Genomic DNA, 25,499 nt, shown 5'->3' with positions numbered 1-25,499 from the left:
CATCAACAATCTCTATCACTTCAAAATCAGCCAACGTGCTCACACCATCTATATCTACAGTCACTCCAAGAAATCTCCCCATAGGGATAACATTATGTTGATTTGCCATTATCAATTGAATCGGAGACCACTGCAGCGCAGGTCTCCCCATTCTTTCCCATGTTTGTTTAAGAAAAACATTCGCATTTGACCCCAGATCCAAAATAACTTGATCCATCTCATATTCTCCTATTTGTGTGGTAAGCCTCATCTTGTGCCTTATTTGCATCTTGTGTTTACCTATCTTTCTGACTGCGCGGTGTCCTTCAGGAGCACCTTCCTTACTCGAACACTTATTTATCATTTCTTGCAGCCCTTTCACGGCCTTTCTATTGTGTAGCATCTTCATACAAGTCTCCAAGAAAGTGGTAAGCATGTAGGGTTAGCGTCTTCAGATAGCTTGTCCTGAATTCCTGAGGTAGAGGCCTCAGCGAAGCTTTTCTTTGCTTCCATGAAAATTTCCTTCGTGCACTCCAAATCAAACCCAACCTCCTTTTCTAGAGCCTTGCAAACCCACTCACTTTCTACAGGTTTCTTTCCTTTATCATCACCAGTCATCATTCCACTTCGTAGCACAATATTCACATTGGGATCCTCCTCGCGGGGCTCATCCCTCATCATCTGTAGATTCTAAGTAGGCTGCTTAGGCTGTGTCTTCTTCTCTGGCATCTTAGCTATCATTATAGGGCATTCTTCTATCACGTGGTCAAATTGAGTGTAGTACTGGCACGACGATCGTGTCTAGCTCATACACTCTCGTGCATAGTGTTCTGGCACTCCGTAATTGTAGCAAATAACTTTTCCTCAACCTCTACCAGGTCATCCTCCTCCTTGGCCTCGTCCACGCCCTTGGTATCCTCCGCACGGTACCACAATTCCTTGATCTGGAGGCCAAGTTTCTATTTTCATTTGATACGTGGGCATTCTTTCCATCATCAATTCATAGCTATGGCAGTTACACTCATTGTGGCCCACCGATTTATAGAAATTGCAGAATAACTGTTGTGGCGTCTATACAAATTTTTGCAGCGAGTGACAATTGTCTGTTACATGTAGATAGCGCACTACAGTGTGGGCCTTGTACTTGGTCCCGTGATAGTCTCCTATCTCAGGGGCATTGGCCGTCCCCCTGTAATATAGTTCGCAAAAACAGGGCAGTGATCATTATCATGCCCCTGCTTCTTACATTTTAGGCACCAAACTTCTTCGTGTACCTCTGGCCGAGCAGATTTTTCCTTCTTCAATCTCTGCAACTCCAAGCAATGGTTATGCAACTCCGCATGGATCTGTTGAACTCCCAAAGCAATGTCCTAAATAGGTGTTTCATGCAATCTCATCGCAATCTCCAATGCTTCTGCCTAGGTATTATAGATCCATTTGGGCATATCAAATCCCAACATTCATATCAGTGTTTTAGGGCTCATCAAACCCTAATTTTAGCTGCTTGATGCCCTAAACAAGTCACCCCTTTGAATGCCTCCTTCCTAGATAGTTTCATGACTTGAAGACATCTAGAAATAGCCTCTAGAGGGACCAACGCAGGTGAGCCCTTAGGAAGGTGCGCTGCAGAGCAGTTAAGTCCACTGCCAGGATTCTCTATAGAGAACTTAGGCTTCCTTTCACCTGCACTAGGTGAGAATGAGCGAAATTCACATAGGGTTTGGGGAATATTCTTATCTTTTGGATTCATCTAGAAGTTTCCCTCACTTATGAACTCCTATGAGCTTGAAAATGGATGAGGAATGAGTTAAGGTGCATCTTATCCTCTCATCCATTTCTCCATGGAACTAATTCTAAGTATGGAAGGCCATTCAATGCCACCATTAATGACAAAACCTCCTTCATCTTCCTATAAATTGACCACTCATCTAAGTGATCAAGGGCTAAATTATGTTGAATTGTAAGGAGATAATGCTACTATGAGATTTGGCTTTGAGGTAAGTATTGTGATGCTACAATTTTGTCATGCTTTTGATGTGATGTGGATGGGATCCAAGCTAGAGGAATGGCTTTGAATCAGACACCGATGGTTGTAATTCCTTCTTCTATCTAATAAAGTGTTTGAACCTTTTTCCCATATGTTTGTATTGTTTCATAATGCTTATGTGTGTGAATTGTATCTGATTCCTTTCACTTATATTCAATAGATCATATGCTTTGATCGACTTTTGTCTTTTGTTGTGTTTACAGGGTACTTCTCAAGCGGATTAAGTACGGGAAGGAGCGACGACATTGATACAAGGGAGACAAGAGGAAAGCGAAACTACAGGTAGGCTCTCTATCTTCTCATCTTATCTATTGTTTATAGGAAAAGTCTAAAACACTTTAAACTGTTGTTCTAGATACAACTACTTATATGGGGGATTTGTATTTATTTGTAGATGCTAAATTCTCCAAAACACTGGGTCCCTATCTTTTGAAGTGATAAAGCAACCCTTAGGTGGGGCAGAAGCGAGGCTACAAACCATTCATGGTGCTGACTATCCGTGAGATTCATGTTAGCTACGTGGATTTGGCACTTCAGTCTCTGATCCAACTCCTAGGGTGTTTTGCCAGGCCTCATCATGATTTCCTTAAATCCAATGACTGATTTCGATTTAGACTTGGGCCTACTGAATTCCTTATTCATAGCAGTCTGAGTGTTCGCTAACGATGCCAATGGGTTATCGGTGCAGTACTTAATGTACCATATCAACGCGCGATCTTATAAAGAAGTAACCAAATGCACCTTATTTATATGATCATCTGTAATATTCCATGTCGTCCATACAACCTTCACAATGAACCAAAACTGATCCTAGTCCTCATTGCCCAAGCCCTTGAAAACGAGAAACTTCATGGTATTTGACATATTGAATGGTGGCAGAGGTGGTGGTGGTGTGGGTGAAGGTGTATGTTATGGAGGTGAAGGTGGAGGTGGTGTGGGCGGATGACGTATTCGCGGACAACCCTGCTTTTGTAGAAATTCCTGCAAATTCTCTACAAATCTACCTCTGAGATCTATGTAGAAAATCTGACTGTAGATTAAGTCGATAATGCAATATAACTAAAGCAAAATACTTTAATCTACTTCTACAATCAAACTTGCAGAAGCTTAATAGATTTGAGCAAGATCAAGATGAGAACATATAACTAGAAGAAGAACCAATCCACATGAAACATATAAGAATACTTAGGGGAAAGCCTCAGCTAAAAACCCCATTATCTGTATTATCATACAAGGTGGAAATACATCAGAATTGCACAAAGCCTTAGCTCTCAGTATAATCCTCCTGGATGCTCATAGGCAATCAAAGCTTCTCACAGGCCTTCTCCTCTGCCCTCCAAGCCTCCTATTTCCTTGTGCAGTTTCTCTGGGTGATCCTCCTGTTACCAAGTGTAACACTAATCACTCACACTAGAACTGCGCAATCCTCAAGGAACCTTACCTTGACTGCATGGATGAGTTTCCTTTATAGGAAAACACATGCAACTGATAGTAACATGTCCTTGACATTTAGCTCAACTGGGTCTTTCTCAGAATAGACATGCATGAGTTTCTGATGAGAGAATATTCAGTTATCTTGAGTATACTTTGTTGGCTGCATGCACAGATTAACTAACTGAACTCACAAAGTGAAAGAAAATTTTTAAAGTGGTAAAATTCCTATAATAATGATTCATCTCCCCTCTTAGTATTGCCCTACTTTTCAACCATTCCATCCTCAAGATACAAACATTTTTTACAAGATATGATACTCATTATCCTAAAATAAATCTTACTCACTAAAATCCAAGTCTATCAATGTAGTAATTCATCATATCTGCTAATGACCAAGTCAGAATAAATGTGCACTCCCGAGCCAAACCAATTACAATTTTGGTATATGAAATGGGATATGAATGGACATTAGAATATAAATTTACATCAATATGTAACAAATATCCTACAAAGCTATGTTTCCCACTTATACACAACCTTAACATAAGGCAAGTTGAAGAAAAACTATAATGTTCTATGAAATATGAAAGTATAAATATTTAAGCTCAAAGTAAAGATATACCAATGTAAAATTGTGTAAAATCATTAAATAAACAATCTAAAATTTGAATCAATAAGATTGGCCAATAAATGAAGCCTGGGTGTGAATTTTAGTGAAGCAAGGCAATTTTAGCCTACTTCACAAAAATGCACACAATTTTGGTTCACTTCACAAAAATGTGCGCCCAACCTTCATTTCAAGGCCAAATTGAATGATTCAACTTGGAGAATATTTTTTTACTCATAGGTAACATTAATACAATTAAATATTTTTTATTTTTCACATATATGTTTGTGTTGTTAAAAAATACTCCAAATTGCATGGATTTCAAAGGGTAAAAGGCAGGGTTTGTGTGCTTCAAATAAATGCACACCAGGAATGTTTCAGAATAAGGTGATGGAATAAGAAAATAAAACTTTAATTACAGTAGTTGTAACTTGTATTTTATTAGTTAAAACAATATAAGTAATTCTAGATGACCTTATTTTAGTAGTAATTAGGTTTAAATGTTGCCAAGGGATAGATAAAGAGATAGCACCTAGGGTTTGCAGGGTCTATTTTAGGGTTTTTCTATATTATACATATTTTTTGGGGTTTTAAGTTTAAGATTAGGTCAAGTGTTAAGACATTACTATAAAAATATTTGAGTTCCATTTTAATGCAAAAATAATATTCACTATCATTTATTAATAACTAGTTGCATGATGGATATTTGGTCAATTTTACCGATGATAAAGAAGCGACGACCATATTACATGCCATCAAAATATTGAAGCCCTATTTTTAAAAATGTTATTTTTGATAAATTATATATTATATCTAAAAACTAAATTTGAATTTTTTATTTTGTGAGAAAAAATAGGAGTAAACAAGCAAAGTTAAAGCACCTTATAAAAAATTTTATTCATTTAATAAAATTTTCTTTTCTTTATAAAAATGATTTATAGAAAAACAAAGCAATAAGTTAAAAAAAAAACTCATTTGCGCATGCATTCCTCACAATTTATTCAACATGCATTCCTCATGGCTTATTCAGTGTGCATTCCTCACGGTTTATTTAGCATGCTTTCTTGCATTCAGTGTGCATTCAATTAGTGTGCCTTGAACCCAAACAACGTTGGAATCAACTGAAACACGGACATCCTCTTCCCTGCAATTAGTTGACACACAAGGTGGTGAGCTCCAGTATTGCAGCAATAATGCTGCAACTCCTGGGACTCCCTTCTTTACTTTTATCAACTTGGTAGTTCGTAACAAACTTCGAAGCGACGGTGCTGTATGCACAAGTACTAGCTCTTGCCGCAGCTGTCACTTAGTCAGCTAGCACAAGTCCACTAGGAGCTTAAGCCAAATTCTATGAGCTCTGAGAAGAAGCTTTTTAACTGATGGACGAAAGCTAACTTAAAGAAGGCTGATCTACTTGCAGAAAGAAACTGGAAAGCTGAAAGGAAACGTAAACCCTATCAAACCCTAATTTTACCAGCTATCCATACCGATGCAAGAAAGAGGATGCAAGCTATTGAAAGAAATTCCATTGACTTCTAGGAGGGTAAATACATGTATCTAAGCTACTTCTACAGTAACATCTGAAAAAAAAACATCTTTTTGTATTTTTGAATAAGTTGCCAGAATTATCATGCATGCGATTTGACTGTTTTGACTATGCATAGGTGGATTGGCAAGAGGAAATGCTTGGATGAGGTCGGGAAGGTTTAGAGAGGGCCTAAGGGGTCCCAAACACCCTTCCAGAGAGTTTCACAGAGTTTGTCCATCAAGAAACCTCATTTGTGAGCTTCTACAGGAAGTCTGCAGGGGTTCTACAGGATGTTTGTGATTTTCTACAAGATGTCTGTAATTTTTCTACAGGATGTTCAGAAATGGGATTTTGGAGGATGGATGGAGGAAGAAAGATGAAGGAGTGTGTATGGAGGTAGGATAAGGGTTGGAGGTGGTCCAGGACTTGGTGGATGGAGTTGAGGACAGATGTAGATCGCTGGATTTGTTCAAGGAGGACTGAAGCAATGATGCCCAGAAACTAGGGTTATGTGAGAAAATGGCAAATGTAAGGCAAGAAGCTGAGATGAGGGATGGAGCAGATGGGTTTGATGGAGTATGGGCAGGTAGAGAAGTGGTACAGGTGCTCTGCAAGTCGCTTTTCCAACTGAACCGATGAAGACTTGTAAAATCAAAGACCTAGTTACGTTGACCTAATCTGATCTAGCTGTCAGTAAAGAGAATGAACAAAAGTTTGAACTGTAATGAAACCATGTACACTAACTCATGCAACTAAGAAAGCAAAAGTCTGAACTTGTAACCAACTTCTACAAATGAAAATCAACACTAGTGATTGCATGGCAAAGCAAAATCAGTGTTTTTGTGGGTAGCAAGGTCACCCTGATCCCAACTCCTGATCCCACTGAGGGAGAGGTGAAATCAGAGGTGTTTGAGGCCCTTTTTTGAAGCTTTTCCCTATTAACAACCTATCAACTCAATCTGCACATCAAAAGTCTTTCTAACCATTAACAGTGACCTAGTTAATCAGCAAGATTTAATCTGCTTAACAGAAATGATTTTGCAAATACATAAAGAACAAATAACAATACATAAAGGAGGCCTTAGCACTCAGGTTGGGCCCAACCCATTAGTCGAGTCATTGATTTGCCATTGGGGATACCCTGGAGCAAAGAGGAGAGGGCATTGGGCCAAAAAGCCAAAAAGGAATTCTTCCTACCAGAAGAACAGTTTTCAGAGGATAAAAATGGGGTCTGAAGAGCTAGCCTACATCCATTTTGGAGCGAGGTCAGCCTTCAGATCATGAAATACATTACCTGTGAGGGGTGGTTCAGTATTGTATATGGTTATCACTTCCAGTTGCTCACTGAACTCAGGCATAAGATGGATTTACCCACAGAACAAAAGTTAAGCATCCCATATTTCCTCCTACAATCATTAATGGAGTGTGGCACAAAAATGAAGGAAGGGACACCGGACCAGATGGCTCATCATGGGCTTATCAAGCTTCTAGTAGAAGATGCCCTCCATACCTATACTGTCCCTCTATCCTGGGAGATTTTCCACAATATGTCCAAGAATGATGATATCCAGATTCTGGCCGAGGAACTCACTTCATCCAGCAGTGAGGAAAGGGAGCACATTGAGGCAAAAGAGAAATCCAAGGGTAAGGAACCCCAGGACAAACCACCACAGAAAAAGCAAAAAGAGAAATAAGAGAAGGGCCAAGCTGCTGAGCCCAAAACTATGGGTGGAATAAAGGCACAAACGCCAAGGGAGAAACGGTTGCAAATCAGGGCAGAAAGGACTGAAAAAGTCCAAGAAAGTGAGGGCACATCCAAGGCAACTACAGAAAAATTGAAGGAGAAGGCACTCCCAACCAATCAGGCCAAAATAGTGAAAATTGTTTCTACAAGAAGCCCGAAAACTGCTTCTACAGGAAGACAGAAAACAGTCAGCACAGGACTTTCTACAGGAAGTCTAAAGACAGAGCAATAGAGGGAAAAATCACCGGAAATTTTAGCTAGGGAGGCAGCAGTTGTGCTGGCCACCCTAAGCACATCTCCCAAGTAGAAGGGGAAGTGAAAGAGGGAGCCTCCCCTGTATTTTAAGGCAAGAAGGAGTGGAGGATTAAGACTGGCAGACCCCAGCCACCGTCAAAAGAACCAATCACAATTATAGACCACCCTACCACACAAAAGGAGAGGTCCCCCTCCAAGGCATCATCACTTATGAACGGGGAAGCCCGAAGACATCCACCTGGAAAGAAAGAATGAAAATGTTGGACACAAAAGCCTCTCTACAGGATGCTGAGACTATTCTACAAGAAACACTGGCTAGACTGAAGGAGACCGAAGCAATGGAAGGTGAGGCAGCCAAATCACCACAGGAGGAAGAAAAGGTGGAGAGCATCATGGAACCTAGCCCCCAGCCCAGCTTGGGCTCCTACTATAAATTCTTAGAGGTTGGAAAGATCATTCCTCAAAAATTCACAGCGCCACTTTTCCTTGCACTAGAAGAAGAGAGAGTGAGGACCCACACTTGGATGAAAATTGCTAAGTCCAAGGGTGTGGCAGATATAGGTCCTCTGGAGGAACAACTCAAAGAGGTAAGGAGGGAATTGGCTATGGTACGACACGTGGAGAGCAGCCAGCGGGTCAAGCTACAGGAAGAAAATGAGCTGCTTAGGTAGCAGCTACAATTACAGGGACAGAGGAAGGAAGACAGGCCTCATATCTTGGGAGAACAACAACAAGAAGAAGAGCCCACAACAACCAAAGATACCCCTGATGAACAGTAGAGAAAGGAAGGGATGCAGACTGAAATTGAGACACTGAATCAACAGCTACAGGAAAAAGAGTTGGAGACACGGTCTCTGAAACAACAGGTACAAGAAAAGGAGGCCCAACTGGCCTGCATGGCTAGCTGGGCAATGGAAGCTCTGCAGTGCAGGTAGCCTGCCAAATCCTATGCCCTATACCTCAAGGATCAGTGGTTACATTTTCAGATCAATACCTTGGCCCAAAGGGGCATCACCCCATTCCAAAATTGTCATCAGTTTGCAGCTCTATGTGGCAGTAGTTCATCTGAGGATAGGGCCAAATTATTAGATTTCTACTTGCAAAACTTCACCCTTCTGAACATGAATGCATGGGATCCCAACACGGTGATAGGAGATGTCCAGCTTATGGCCATGGCCTCTTGGATGAGCCATGAGGAGAAGAGAGCAGCAGAGGTCCGCAGTATCATAGGCAGAGAGCTCAGTGAGCCACTCATGATCAGAGTAGAGCCGGATGACCCCTCAGCAGTGATAAGTGCCCACCAGCACTTGGCCAACAGTCCTCAGGATCTACCGGAATACATTGAGCAATAGGCTCAAGCCATTGCCCACTTTGAGGACATGTAGAGACTGTTGGGAGAAAACTGCATGCATGACTGCACAAGGTGGTGGAACACACTGCCTCACAGCCTGAAGATAAAAGAATACCACTCTTCCACCAGGATGAGGGAAGCCTTGGCAAGGGTACCTCTCTACAAACAGTTGATGCAGAATTTGCAGGCCAATTGGATTGGCCTGAAATTCGGTCCTCCTTTACTTTTGGGATTGCTAGAAGGAGTGATGGAAGAGGAGGAAGGTAGACAATGGGAGGAAGTGGAAAGGAAGGCAGGATTCCACGACCTGGAAGAGGATATCATAGTAGAGGCCTGGGATGTGAGGGAGGCGATCAAAGCCATAAAGGATGATGAGCTGGACTAGCTGCTCAGAGGATGAGCAACCCATTTAGCAGGGGGGTGATGATGAGCCCCGAATTAGGTAACTTATTGGGCTCATTTTGCCTAATTGTCCTTGTTCAATCCTCCATTTTTCATAGATTATGCATGTTTTTCTAGTATGTTTATGTTATTTGAATGAATAAGGGTGGTCACTCTACCAAGGAGGCTAATACGTGGTCATTTCAGGTTTTTTGAACAAATTTTGGAGCAAAACCAAGCACTTATGGCCCAGGTGACAGCCAAGCTTGAGGTGAGGATTCATAGGGAGGTTTCCTATGGCATTAAATGGCCCTTCCTCAAAATCTCCACCCTCAACTCTGAGCTCAACAGGCCACAAAAACGAGTTCTAAAGGCAGCCAAGCAGCTTTGGGAAGAGTGACTATTTACTAGCAGTTGGAACAGTCGAGTCCCTTGAATTTAGGAGGGCTGCTAGCCCCCTCGTATTGTATAAATAGGAAGGCCTCAGCCTTCGTAGTTTACTTTTGGAACTGTTGGTATTTGCACTATAGTGCTGTCCTTTTTCAGCTCGTTTTTCTTAGCTACTGCTGTACAACTTTCTTGTGATGATTATTTTTGAGTAATGAGAAGCAGCTTTACTTGGCATCAGATCTGAGTTCTTTATAGGAGCCTGCAGCTCTTGGGGTTGGGTCAACCCCAAGAGCTGCAGGCTCCTATAAAGAACTCAGATCTGATGCCAAGTAAAGCTGCTTCTCATTACTCAAAAATAATCATCACAAGAAAGTTGTACAGCAGTAGCTAAGAAAAACGAGCTGAAAAAGGACAGCACTATAGTGAAAATACCAACAGTTCCAAAAGTAAACTACGAAGGCTGAGGCCTTCCTATTTATACAATACGAGGGGGCTAGCAGCCCTCCTAAATTCAAGGGACTCGACTGTTCCAACTGCTAGTAAACAGTCACTCTTCCCAAAGCTGCTTGGCTGCCTTTAGAACTCGTTTTGGTGGCCTGTTGAGCTCGGAGTTGAGGGTGGAGATTTCGAGGAAGGGCCATTTAATGCCATAGACAACCTCCCTATGAATCCTCACCTCAAGCTTGGCTGTCACCTGGGCCATAATTGCTTGGTTTTGCTCCAAAATTTGTCCAAAAAACCTGAAATGACCACGTATTAGCCTCCTTGGTAGAGTGACCACCCTTATTCGTTCAAATAACATAAACATACTAGAAAAACATGCATAATCTATGAAAAATGGAGGATTGAAAAAGGACAATTAGGCAAAATGAGCCCAATAAGTTACCCAATTCGGGGCTCATCACAAGGTTTCTTGAAGAAGTTCACAATAAAAAATTTCAAAGGTGTGCAAATACATGGAGAGATATAAACAATTGTCCACCGGGTATGTTAGATATCCTGAGAAGAGTAGAGGTTTATAAATTTATATTTTGATAAGTCGATTTCCAAAATGATGAGATAGATGAGGCCATAGAAAATTATGATGATAAAGCCATGGAATTAGAAAAAATTTGGGTAGAGAATAAACCGAGACCCTGATTTATTTGCAAGAGAAACAAAAATTCCATAAATAGCGTGAGAAATATTTAACTCTGAGAAAACTCCTAAGCTAGAAAAGGTTGAAATGGGCAGCAAAATATGTGGGGAAGAAGTATATGTTCCAAGGAATGTATTAAAAATGCAAGATGTTTCCCAAGGACTTTACAAATCCTTGATTCAAGTTGTCCTTAAGAGAATTATGAATCATCACAAGCTTGATATTTCTAGTTGTAGGTTTTAACCTTGTACAAAAATTACCTGCAAATGAATTCTAAAAATAGAAAATAAACAATGACGAGAATATAAAATAAATACACAGAGATTTCCCCCTGGATCCCAAAATTGGGACTACCAGATTGATTTTATTATATTCCTTTCAATGTTACAATACATAAATATACATGCCAAAGCATTCATAAACCCCAATCCATTAACCCTAGATTATAACATAACCATAGTTCCCTTGATCAAATCTACAAATTACCATGGGCAAAAAACCTTCATGCCCAAAACCATGTGAAAAACCCATGCACAAAACCATAGGTAGGTCCACCCACCTAATATAGGTTCCGAAAAATATTTCCTAGGGCACTGCCCCAGATTCCATACATGGGGGATACCCCCCCCTTCTCTGCGTATGACTAGTCGTGGAAAGAATATAACACACACCCAACATTATCCCACTTGTTTTTTTCTTTTCCACACAGGGGTTCATAGGAGAGCTTAGTCATTGGTCCATCCCTGCAAATCCAATTGTTTCTCTACAACAATAAAACTTCTCAATGCTCACAGAATTCGTCAATGCATTTGTAACATTCTTCAAAGTGTCCACCTTTACCAACAACACCTTTTTGTCTTCAACCATATCCCTCGCAAAGTGATATTGAACATCAATGTGCTTTGTCTTTGAATGATAGGCAGGGTTATTTGCCAAGAAAATTTCACTTTGGCTATCACAGTTTATCCGTATAGCTCGTTGTACTAACCCCATACTTGAACACAATATCTACAACCAAACTACTTCCTTACTTGCATGAGTGGTTTCCATGTATTCCGCCTTTGTAGTTGAAAGTTCCGCTATAGACTGTCTCTTGCGCATCCAACTGATTGCACCTCCAAATAGGCTAAACACATATCCACTTGTAGATCTTCTCCGATCTATATCTCTAGCACAGTCTGCATCAACAAAGCCACATATGTCCAAAACTTTGTCCAATCTTGGTCTTCCTTGGCAACACATACCATAATCACTAGTGCCACACAAATACCTGAAAACTCACTTCATTTTTGTCCAATGCTCCTTCAATGGTTTTGACATAAGCCTACTCAATAATCTCATTGCATTTGCAATGTATGGTCTAGTACAAACCATTGCATACATCAGGTTACTAACTGCCCTTGTGTATGCAACACGAGACATGTCCTCTTCCTCTTCTTGTGTCTTGGGACACTGTTTAGCGGATAACTTTACTCTTAGAGGAATAGGAACCTTCAACAATTTACTATCCTACATATTAAACCTATGCAACATTGTCTTGACATACTTCTTCTCGTTTAAACAGAACTTCCTCTTTGCCCGATCTTGTTTAATTTTCATGCCCAAAATATAGTTTGCAGCACCAAGATCCTTCATATCAAATTTTGATGACAATTGGGTCTTGTAATCCTAGATAATTTCTTTATCATTTCCAATTAGTGACATATCATCCACATATAAGACTAGATTAATAACACGGTCACCAATTAATTTAAAATACACACAGTGATCTGCTTTGATTATGGTGAAGCCAAGTCCTCGTATATATGTATCAAATTTCTGATACCACATCCTTGGTGACTGTTTTAACCCATACAAAGATTTCTTTAACTTGCATACTAGTTCTTTATTAACCTTCACCGCAAAGCCTTCAGGTTGCTTTAGGTAGATCTCTTCTTCCAGATTCTCGTGAAGCAATGTTGTCTTCACATCCATCTGTTCTACCTCAAAATCAAAAGTAACAACAATAGATAAAAGTAATATAATAGAAGCTACCTTGGAAACAGAAGAAAAAATATCACCAAAATCAATTCCCAGCACCTAAGAATAACCTTTCTCTACCAACCGAGATGTGTATTTCTCCACCTTCCCTTCTACATTCATCTTCTTCTTAAACACCTATTTTCTTCCAATGGGTTTCCTTCCAGCCGACAACTCCACCAGATCTCGAGCCTCATTTTTGTCCAAAGATGTCATTTCATTAATCATGGACTCTTTCTAGATTTTTCCATCCTCTGAATCTACTGACTCCTTGACAGTTCCAGGATCATCATCAGTAATAGATAAAGAAAAATTTGAACAAAAAGAAGATGGACTATACCTTTTTGGCTTCCTTCTTTCTCAAACTGATCTTCTCACAACTGGAGTTTTTGTCTCTTCATATTTTGATTCTTGTTCTGCTGTAGAGTCTAATTCTTCCTCATTTAGCTCAAACTCTATCTTCTTAGGTTCCTTTGGTAGGAATTCATGTTTAATAACATCTTTCTCCTCTCTAAACAACACATATCAATTGTACACAACCTTTCTTGTTTCTAGGTTCCAAATCTTATAACCTTTTAAACCATCCTTATACCCAATAAAGATGCACCTTTCAAATTTAATATCCAACTTGATTCTTTTCTCCTTTGGAACATGTACATATGCATCACAGCCAAATACCCTCAGATGTGAAAAAGGGGGTTTCTTACCAGTCCATACCTCATGTGGAGTCTTATCCTCCAACACTGATGAAGGTGATTTGTTAACCTGGTAACATGCGGTCTCCACTGCCTCTACCAATAATTCCTATCCTAACCCGACACCACTGAGTATGCTTCTTGCCTTTTCTTTCTTTCTTTCTGCAACTCTGTTTTGTTGAGATGTGTATGGCATATTCTTATACCGTGCTATACCACACTTCTTACAAAACTCTTAAAATTCCTTCTTGTAGAACTATCCACCATTATCTATCCTCAACACCTTTATCTTATCTCTGTTTGGTTTTCCACCAAAGCATTAAATTCTTTAAACTTGTCAAAAACTTCAGTTTTATTCTTGAGGAAATATATCCATGTATTCCTTGAGAAGTCATGTATAAATGATACATAGTACACAAACTTACCAAGTGATGGAACTAACATAGGTCGAAACACATGACTGTGCACAAGCTCTAATATCCCTTTCAGCCTATTAGCACTAAAGGGGAAGCTCACCCGATTTTGATTCCCATATACACAATGTTCATAGGGTTTGAAATCTAGAGAGAAATTAAACATACCTTATACCATACCATTACCATGTAGTATTCGAAGGCCCTTCTCTCCAATATGTCCAAGCCTTTGATGCCATAGCAAGGTCTTTTCTCTAGAGACCACTATATTTTTTGCTCCACTTTCAGGAACCACAGAACTCTTGCACCCATCAATAACAATTCTACCCAGAAGCTTGTACAAAGTTCCAATCTGAACTCCCTACATAAATACTAGTGCTCCCCGAACCATCTTGCAAGTATCTTTCTCGAACACTATTTTTACACCTACATTATCCATCTTTCTTACAAAAATCAGATTTCTGGTTAATGCCCGAATATGTGCAACACTGAGAAGTGTTCTAATCCTTCCACCTGTCAACTTCAGTTTGAATTTTTCGTGTCCGATGATTATAACCTTCCTATCATCCCCTAAGAAGACTTCACCACCATCATTTTTCTCATACTCGCAGAACCACGCCTAATGGGGAGTGAAGTGAAATGATGCACCTGAGTCAATCAACCATGCCTCAGGATCTACATGTGTACTTGAATAAGATGCCAAGTACACATCCCCACCTTCATCTGAGGTGGTTTTCACCTATGCAGAAGGAGCTCCATCAAATCCCTTTCCTTTTTCAGGAGCTTTAGATCTACAGTCTTTTTGGTAGTGCCCTTCCTTTCCGCATTTCTAGCATACCTTTACCAGTTTTCCTAGAGATTTAGATCTCCCATTTGAGGACTTATTTTTGTTTCTATTTTGGGGCCGTCCTCGTATAAACAAGGAATCTCCATTCTGGCTCTCCATATTTTTTCGTCTCATCTCCTCTAACAATAAGGATGAGACTATTTCATCAAACTTCAAGGTAGTTGTATTTATACCTATAGCAACAATCAAACTATCCCACAAATCTGGTAGAGAACACACCAACTTGATGCACTTATCTTCATCTGAAATTTTTATATCAACAAATAAAAACTGGCATACCACAATATTAAATGTGTTTAGATGCTCTGTCACTGAGTCTCCATCCTTCATCCTCAGGTTATACAACTTTTTCTATAGGAACAATTTGTTCACCAGAGACTTAGATTGGTACAAAGTCCCTAAATTGACCCACAAATCATTTTCCGTAGCTTCCCCTGATACATTCAACAACACTGAATTTGAGATACACAACCGCATTTTTCTCTTTTCCTTCATGTGCAACTTTGCCCAGTCTTCTACTGACATTGCCATTGGTTTAGTACCCAGATCTACTACGATCCACTGATCTTTATCCGCCAGTAGATCCTCCATCTTGAGTTTCCACAACTCAAAAATCTGACCATTAAATTTCTCGATCTCTCTTTTTCCACTTCTTGCCATCTTCTTTCACTACAATAATTGATGCTATAGATCTCCCACTAAACAGTGTCTACCACAGGTCTAATCAAAACTTCTCAGTAGAAAAGGTGTCCCCTTGAAGCTGAAACAACTGTGATACGAAATGTAGTTTTTAACCCTGTACATAGATTACCTACAAACAAATTCTAGAAATAAAAAATAAACAATGATAAGAATATAAAAGAAATACATAGAGATTTCCCCTAGATCCGAAAACCAGGACTACTAGATTGATTTTTCATTATATTCCTTTCATTTGTATAATACACATATATACATGCCGAAGAATTCATAAACCCCAATCCATTAACCCTGGATTAGAACATAACCATAGTTCCCTTGACCGTATCTACAAAATACCATGGGTAGAAAACAATCATGCCCAAAACCATGTGCAAAACCCATGCACAAAATCATATGTATGTTCACCCACCTAATATAGGGTCCAAAATAATTTCCCGGGGTGCTGCCCTCGACCTCCTACGAGGGGGCTACCACCCCCTGGAACCTCCCTGTTGCATCTGTGACTAGTTATAGAAAGAATATAACACACACCCAACACTAGTGACTGCATGAGGCTAGTTATTCATTGGGTTTAAGTCACATCCATAGATGTTCCTCATATGTTAGCTAAAAAATTACATTAGGCCCTGCAAGAAAGTAAAATTAAGAAGGTTAAGTTCAATTTCTCAAGAACACTATAGAAAATTATTGATTTGCATCAACCTTCTGTTCAAATAAGGCCTCTTAAAACTTACATTAGGAAATTAAAACCAAAGAAATCCATTAAGGAAGAACCTGAACAAACTCTAGTTGAAGGTTTGGAAAATTTTGCTAATATAGTTTTGCATGCCGAAGATATAGTTGTTAGTGTTCTAGTAGACTTACATGTGCATGTCGATGAAGATGAAGATGAGGAGCAGGAAGTTATGGACCATTATATGGAAACATTAATGATGATTTTTCTATAATAGACATAATTCCTTCTAAACAGTTAGCACCTCAATATAATTTCCCTTTTATGGGTGATTCAACATCTACATCCAAGTTTAAGTGGGCACAATCCAACATACAGTTTTGATAACATCTTTGTTTTCTAAATATATGATAGAATGATCAATTATAAACAAGTTTCAATGGGGGATTCTTCCTCTATATACAACTAAAAGGAAAACTATGAACTAAAGAAGAAGGATATTGTTAAATGCATGAAGAAGATTACAGTGTTGGAATCAATAATTGTGCAGCAAACACAAAAATCAATGAGAGACATAAATGCCAAGGATAAAATTATTGATAAATTGCATAATCAGGTATCCATAATGAATGACAAAGGTATGAGGGAGATAGATGAACTACAAGAAAAGTTCAAAAAATTTCAGGCTACATATGATGAACAAATTAGTGAACTTGAAGAGGACTTGAGACCAGAGGTTCTCAATATACCTCCACCGGAAACTTTAGATAATTATAAGGCTAAATTAGTCAGTGCTGGAAAATTCATTAGGGAAACAAGTTTATTCCATTTTCCATTCATGATAGTTATTTTTTATTATGTTCTTCTTCTTAGATTATTATGTGTGCATTATTATCATCAAATACATGCCAAAGGAAGAAGATCACAACCATGAACACAAGTGTCTGGGTGTGTTTGTTGACTAAGGATCCAAAAAACACCTTCCTTGCAGTTGGTTGCTATCTACAAGGAGCATACAAACAATTGGATTATGTCAGTTCTTAAATAAGAACCAAAAAATAAGTGAACATAATGAGAACAATGCATGAACAAGATTAAACTAAAACTAAAATAAGCAACATGAAACAAGCTTAATGAATAAAAATCACATCAACAAAGGTATAGGAACAATATCCTCTTTATTGATTGATGGTGGTAGAAGAGCTACAAATAAGATATCAAAAAACTTGAAGAGAGTTGCTTGAGTAATGCTGGTCAGGGGCTCTCGGCAAAAAATTCCCTTCTTCAATATCCTTTGCAAAATCCTTCTCTCTCAAAGACGCAAAGAGAACTCTCAATAATGGTGGAATCCTCTCAACAATGGAATACATGATTGATTGGGGAGAAATTTTTCCAGCATAATAATCCATAAAAGTCTTCTTCTCTCTTGCAATTTTTCTAGCATACTTGTCAAGGAATCCTAGCTCAAATCATGTGGAGTGGTCTCAGACTACTGACTGGACTTTGGGTGACCCGCACGACTATCAAAGGAAAAGCTGTGTGGTAGTGAATTTTTTCCTTTGGAGTGCCCACATGGTTTGATTTTTTAAATATGACTTTGGAAAACCTTTGATTTTTTTAGTTTCATGATGTTTCCAGCTAGAAAAGCTTCACCTATACATGTTTCTTTCTAACTCTAGGTGTCAGCTGACCTGTACAAATTTGTGTATGATTTTTCCATATTAACAGTTTCCCACCAGTCTATGAGGTTAGGAGCAAGTGCATAGCCAAAATACATCATGTTATGTTGTTTTGACGATGGATCTGATGTGCTTCTTGATAGATAGAAGATTACTTCAAAGAGGATTGGGGGAAGGTACTTGATTAAGAACTTAAAGAAAACCAAGCTCTGAAGAAATGACGATACAAAAAGTCTCTATACAAGGCTGACATGTCCCATGCTTGTTATGATGATTAGTATTGAAGTATTACAAATATACGGGAAAGATCCTATCAAGTTAGGAGTGAAATCGCTAACATGTTGCTAGCTGAGGAAGATAATTGCTTTCACTCTCTGGGGCATCTCTGACAAACAAGTTGAATTGAGTGCCCCCATGCATCTGATATAAGGAACTATTGGAGGGGGTGCCATGGGATACATTGGTCATCAAATGAATGAGAGAAATGAAGCGATCACAACATATGATGCTACCCTAACATGAAAAATTATGTTGAGGTCGAATGTGAGGGAGACTAGTGACATCAGTGGGAAAATAATGGTTCCCAATGTGCCACGTGAGACTATCCTTATAAGTTGGGAATAAACAAGGTATTGCTTCAATTCTAGAAGATGGTTGTTAATGTCAACATAATGAAGTGCCAACTGCTTGAAATATGGTTCGGGAAATCCAAGTGATATTGAAATAAACATTTGTAATAGGATGTGTCATATATATGATGGATAGAGTTGACAACATATGAGGGATACAGAAAACTTACCCAAGGCTGGTGCATTAATGCAAGTAGTGATAGTCAAAATAATGTTGTTGAGGTAATTCCCCTAGATTTGGTAGGACATCTAGCGGGAAAGGGTCATTCTGATTGTCGCGGTATGGTATGAGAAAATGGTGATCAATGGGATGCATATGAGATGGGTGAAAAGCGACCTTCAACCAAGGGTGAATTAGGACTTCCACCAGGTAACTGACACGAAAATGTGCGAGAGAATATTTTTCCTTAAATATATTTATACAATTGCCAAAATATTTTTAAATTAGTTTGGGATGTACAAACATAGAGACAGGCACCCTGTGAAAATAGTGGCCTACGTGAGGATGCAGGTAGGTTTTTGCAGAGGGTGGGGGCCCATTGGTTCGTCTCAGTGTGGGGTGAATGAAGAAGATGTGATAACGCAAATGGTCTACTGCAAGATGGATTGATGGTAGGCCAAGTGTATAATGCAATGGTGCATTTGTTATGATATATCAAGAATGTTGGCCTGGGAGGGGGTTGGTAAGGGGAAAGAAAAGAAGAGAGAAATGAGGTTGATCTTCAAGGCATGTGAATGAAATAGATCCCGAGCTAGAGAAAGTGACCATGGATACTGATAGTATGAATGGAAATATGAACTAGGGTAATCCATGTAGGTAAATCTCTATCAACCGACGTGGAGATTTACCATGTTCATATGGAAGGTGATGGTAAAGGTGGTCGAGATGGTGGACCCTATGGTTTATTTCAGAGAAATTTCGTTAGGATATTCAAAGCTTTAGAGGAAGCCTATCATGTTGAATGAAGAATGATACCTTACTTGTTGATTAACACTGCGAAAATGGGTTTACTAAGAAACTATTGGAAACCTACAACTTCAAAATCCAATACCCCAACTAAAAACATATTTATGCGACAATGTAAACTAGAGTGTACTAAAAAAGGTGTTGAAACACATAGAAAGCCACACCTAATGGGTACTCTGAAATGGAAAAAGAGCCCAAAAATGAGAATGCGTACTGATTGGAATCAAGGGTATGATGATGCATATGAAGATGTCTGGATCCCAAAGTTGCTGACAGTTTTGTGAAAGTAGGTCGTGAGCTCCTGAACAAGCCTTTGGAAACATGACAATAATGGCGATATATAAGGATGTGGGTACCATATTGCCACCTCATTGTGTTTGTTGATGTGAAATCTATTGTCATCCCCTTCTTGGAATAGTACCCCATAATGGCTACATCTGAGGATGAGAGATAGAGAATATAGTCTTGGTATGGTCAAGTGGGCTAAGAAGTGATGTTTGTGACAATGTGTCTTTTAAGGACTCAAATTATTTTTGGGTCTGTTCATCCCATTTGAAGGGGATTTTATTGATGCATGATACATAAGAAATTGTGCACATATGTGGCATAGTCAGGAACAAAGCACCATAAGAAGTTTTCCTTACCTTGTAAGCTTTGTATCTTCTTTAAATTTTTAGGTGGTGGGATCTCACAAATGGTTTGAACCTTTAGAGGGTCGACTTTGATGCCTTGTTGGGAGACTATGAATCCAAAAAATCTTCTTCTGGTAGCACAACATATGCACCTGAGGGGGTTCAAGTGGAGGTTATATTTCTAACATCTCTGAAAAACCAAAATACGATCTTCCAAATGGTCTGAGCGCTTTTTGGAGCAAACTGTGAGGTCATCCAAGTAGGTTAGAACAAGATGAGCTAGATCATGAAAGATATAGTTCTTGGGCCACTGAAAAGTGAATCCATCATTTTAAAGGCCAAAGGGCATAACATGGTAGGTGAAAGGACCCCATGGAGTTGCGAATGATGTTTTATATTGATCCATGTGGTGGATTAGGATTTGGTTATATCCTGAGAAGTCATCCATGAAGGACAAGGCTTCATGCCTAACACATGCATCGATAAATTGGTCGATGAAGGGTGTAGGATAGTTCTCCTTGGGATATGTGTTTTTTAAGGCTTGGAAATCAATACAAATGAAAATGGTTCTTTGTTTTTTCATGATAGGTACAAGGTTAGAAACCTACAATCTGTAAGTGATGGGGTAGATAAAACCATCTTTATGAAGCTTATCAATTTCTTAATGAATTGCTTCGGATTTGGAAGGTTGAAGTGGTAGTTGATTTTACATAACTAGGTGGGCATTTCACCAGATGTCGATGTGAGGTTCCATGACCGAAGGGCTAAGACTAGGAATTTCATAATATGACCAAGTGAAAATGTCTCTATATTCTTTGAATAAGGCTTTGTAGGAGGAAATTTCTTCCGGAGAACAAGCTACCGTAACGAGATTTCTTCAACTATACTAGGCTTGGTGGAAATATCTACCTTGATTGGGGGGAGATATTGGACATGTTTCATTCCTCAAATGCATCGAGCACATGGATGGTATTTTTGAACCAATCCACTTGTCCTGGTGGTAGAAAATCCTATGTTTCTATTGTGTAGATATTTTGATCTGGTGCGGAAATAAGTGAAAACATTTTTTCTGGTAAAAAGAAAGAGTAATGATGCATGGAATCCCAAGGTAACTTAGGTTATGCCATGGACTCTAGAATATATTTGTCTAAATGATTTGTTTCTAATGGTGATAGAGGTTGTGAGGGGTAATGAGGTTAGGAATGGAACCCAATGGTGCTGGTTGAAAAGAAAGACAATGATTCATTTGTTGCTTCCATAGAACCCAACGATGTTGAAAATGTGCAGATTGCATGGGTCTTCATAGTCAATAGTGGTGCAACCTTCAAAATGGGCGAAGAAGTCTCGACACTAAAGAACGATAAGAAGAGGACATGAATAAGGGTTCCTACTGATGAGGATATGAACTGTATGTGGCGGTGGGTATAATCTGCACTAGGAGATTGGAGTATTTCCCAAATGGGCTCTTGTTGGTGGTTGGCGGAAGGTGCCAGTACTTTGGGAGCTAAATAGGTTGCCTCATGAGCTCTAGTGCCTATGTAATATATGGTATGTGTCACAATGTCTCTCATAGTGATTGAAAATTGTCTTGGTGGGGCGCTAGTGGAAGGCATGTGCCGCCGACTGATTTGATGTTGTGTATTGGTGAGAAAATGGGCTGAGGGTTTAGTATCCTAATTTTATAAATATATCCATGCCTCTCGAAAACGAGGGATGTGTAGGCAAAGCTGAGTATGATGGTTTTGCATACAAATGTGACAACTAGTGCGGTTGTGCCTAGGTCTATTCTTATGGACAAATTGGGGACCCTAGTACCAACTCCTAAGTTCCCTCAAATGGGGACACTAATTAATTGAATGTATAGGATCGTCACATAAGGCGCAGGTGTGTCTGGGTTTTGGTGACATTGATTTTGGCTACCTTCCAATGTTAGCAAAGACCGACAAAGGATGAGAAGTTGAATGGAAATGGGCGCAAGGGTGAACCTCGTGTGGGGTTTCTTCCTCAAAGAGACAATAAATGGTTTGAGATGAATCATCTACCACTGGGGTGTTGGGAAGTGGTGGCATCATAGTATTGGGTTGGGCAAGGGATCCTAATACATCCCGACAACAAGCGAGTTCAGGGAAGTGGTTCATGTAGTGTCTGTACTGTGCACGTATAATGTGTGGATGGTTGGTACGTAATTACTTATTATGTGATGGTGTGACCTTGTCTCTTGGCGATCGAGGTGGGGCCACTAGCACCTATGGGGAATGAAGAAGAGATTTCAATTCTTCCAGTTCTGGGCACTGGTTGGTAGGGTGCCTCGATACCTCACATAATGCACATGGCCAAGGTACCCTGGAAGAGGAATTAGTTAGGGTTTCAACCTTCCTACCTTTTTGTTTCTCTCTTTTGGCTGCCCATGTTGGTGCCCCCCTAGGTATAGGTCTGTGAGGTATGTCTGAAGGAATTATCACTCTTGTTGAAGTAACACCTAAGTTTGTTGACATGGCCTGTAGGGAAAAATACCAAACAGGGATTGTGAGAGCCATTTTGGGCAAGGTAAGTGTTGCCATGACTTGGTGTGAGACAAAACTGGGTGGGGGATACAAGAAATAATTTTGGGTTATTTTGTATGGAAAAAATGTTGACTCAGTAGTCACAATGTTGGGTGTGTCCTAAATTGGTTCCTGAGATTGGGCAACACTTGAAAAGCTCATCATACACACCAGGGTTGTTGAAGCAGTTTCGATTACAGGTGGGTATCCTTGGTATGTACCCATGATTGATGAGGCTTTGTGTAGGTTTTAACCTCATACAGAAATTACCTGCATACAAATTCTAAAAATAGAAAATAAATAATGGCGAGAGCATAAAACATAAAACAAATATACACAGATATTTTCCCTTGGATCCCAAAACCAGGACTACTAGATTGATTTTTCATTATGTTCCTTTCAATGTTACAATACACATATATACATGCTGAAGCATCCATAATCCCCAATCCATTAACCTTGGATTAGAACATAACCATAGTTCCCTTGACTGTATCTACAAAATACCATGGACTGAAAACCATCGCACCCAAAACCATGTGCGAAAACCATGCACAAAACCATAGGTAGGTTTTCCCACCTAATATAGTGTCCAAAAAGAAAATTCACGGGGCGCTGCCCCAGACCCCTTAGAGGGGGGCTAACGCCCCCCTTGTGACCCCCCTGCTGAACATCAACGCAACGAAGGGGGGGCTCCTCCCCCCTCTAATCCCCTGATTTAACTACTGGGGCTAGTCGTGGAAAGAATATAAACACACAAACATTTTGAACATCCATGGGCCTACTTTAGTGAAGGAAGGGACCAACTTGTTGTGGGATGTTATGAAAGGTAACACACCATCAGGGGTTGTGGATTACAATTTCTCATAGTATGTGAGTTGATATATGGTGATGATATTTTATCATGGGGATACATCATGACGCGAAATACTAATGATGTCATTGCAGTCATGGCATACATATAGCTACAACCTAGTAAGATATTTTAATCTAACTGGGCATCAAGGACTTCCATGTCTATGAGGATTATTTTGCTAGCGAGTTGTACCAAGACGTTCTAGAAAAGAATGATGGGTGCAAAGGGGCGTCCATCATAATCCTTTAATGTAATAGAGGAGGAAGTTAGTCCAGGGGATCCTAGTTTATGCCAAACTTACTTTTACATAATACAAGTGGATTCCCCTTCATCTATGATGTAATGGTGGATGGTGATGTTCCATATGGTGACCAATATATGGAAAGAAACGATAGATGGGAGTTGTGATGTAGCATTGTCCAAATCAAATGCCATCAACCACGAATCGGAAGGGTTGATTGCACCTAATGTGAAAATTATGGATTTTCATTGGGTTGGACAGGTTTGCAAAACCTCCATTTCTCACATGGATGATGTGGACTAAGCTAGATCATCAAAAATGTTATAACTAGAGGTTTCCTTCGAGTGATGAGCAGTATAATGTAATGACATTTTGATCATTTTTGGAATGGGATCAATAGGGGGTTGTGGTATCGTCAAAGGTGTGGTAACAACAATGTTTGATGATTAGAGGGTTCCATAATTCTGATTTCATTCTTGCATGAGAACATCTACTCCGTTCATGAAAATGTCACGATTGGCTGGGTCATTAGAGCTGCCCCAAGTTGGATTTTGGTAGGGGGGAGGGGCGACCTTGTGTTGCATGGAAACTACTCTCTGGTGATGGAAAGGGTTCTGCATTACTGTAGGTTGTTGGTTAATTCCCCGCTTCCCCTATCCTCTCTCATCCTTTTCAACTCTAGGAGTTGAGGACAATGATGGGTGTAATGCCCGTATTCCCCACAAATAGCACATGCATGGTTGTTCCTAAGATTGACATTTTTTTTTCTACTTTTGTGAGTTGCTGGTACCCTGATTTTGAGTTTGGTTCTAATTGGGGGGACTACCCCCAGTTGGTGCACGTGGAAGTTGTTCTTGGTTATTCCCCCCCTTCCCAAGTTCCCCTTTTTGTTTTTTCTTTCCTTTCTTATTGTTTGTGTTTCGAGGGTTAGCAGTATTGAGGCCTTCAAATGCTTGCCACTGTTAGGGGAGTTAACCCCATGTTTGGTTGAGTTAGGGGGTTGGGTTGTTGAGGTGGAGAAAAATGGTAATAAGGGTTCTCATGTCCAGGGTTGGTGTAAGTGGTTTGGGAGGTAAACATAGTCTCTGTGATGTGTGTAGGGTACTGGCTACCCTGCATGGGAGGATATTGGTTACTCAACATAGGAGGGTATGAGTTACCCTGGATGGGATGGTTTTGAGATGACACTGCTAGACTAGGGTAGTATCTCAAATTGGTTGGGGTTGTAGGTAGACCACCTAATGATTGAAAGTGTGGTTTTCAATCGTACATGTTTCCAAAATGTTGGAAGGTGTTTCTATGTTGGTTTTGGGTGATGTTTCCAATTAAACCATCTGCTGCATTTGATGCTCCTAGTTTATCTTGTCCAAAGGATTGTAATCAAGGAGCATCGAGAAGAATGGAGTAAAGGTACCCTGATTGAGTGTAGATGAGCTCAAATTGTTGAGATTTCCTAACATCCTCTTCTTTTGTTTGTGGCATGGTTGTGGCCAAATCTTTTGTGATTATTTCCATAAGATATTTCAAAACAAAATAAAAAACGAGGGTTGGTGTGACATCTACCTTACATAAATTACGATGTTTTATCCATTCATGGGGATATGGGTGGAGGTAGTTTAGAGTATGTGGGTCAACAATTCCAACCATGTATCATGTTAAACTGTGATCTGAAAGAAGGTAAGGAATGAGTTGGCTAGTGAGTTAAACATGTAATGCAAACGCATTGTCTCGCTGACATACCATTTCATG

The sequence above is a fragment of the Pinus tabuliformis genome, chromosome 1_1, assembly GCF_031772625.1.
Source record: "Pinus tabuliformis cultivar Carrire ecotype Pingquan chromosome 1_1, CPIR1, whole genome shotgun sequence".
In the NCBI taxonomy this organism is placed as follows: domain Eukaryota; kingdom Viridiplantae; phylum Streptophyta; class Pinopsida; order Pinales; family Pinaceae; genus Pinus; species Pinus tabuliformis.
The sequence above is the reverse complement of the archived record's forward strand: the minus strand, read 5'-3'. Positions refer to the sequence as shown.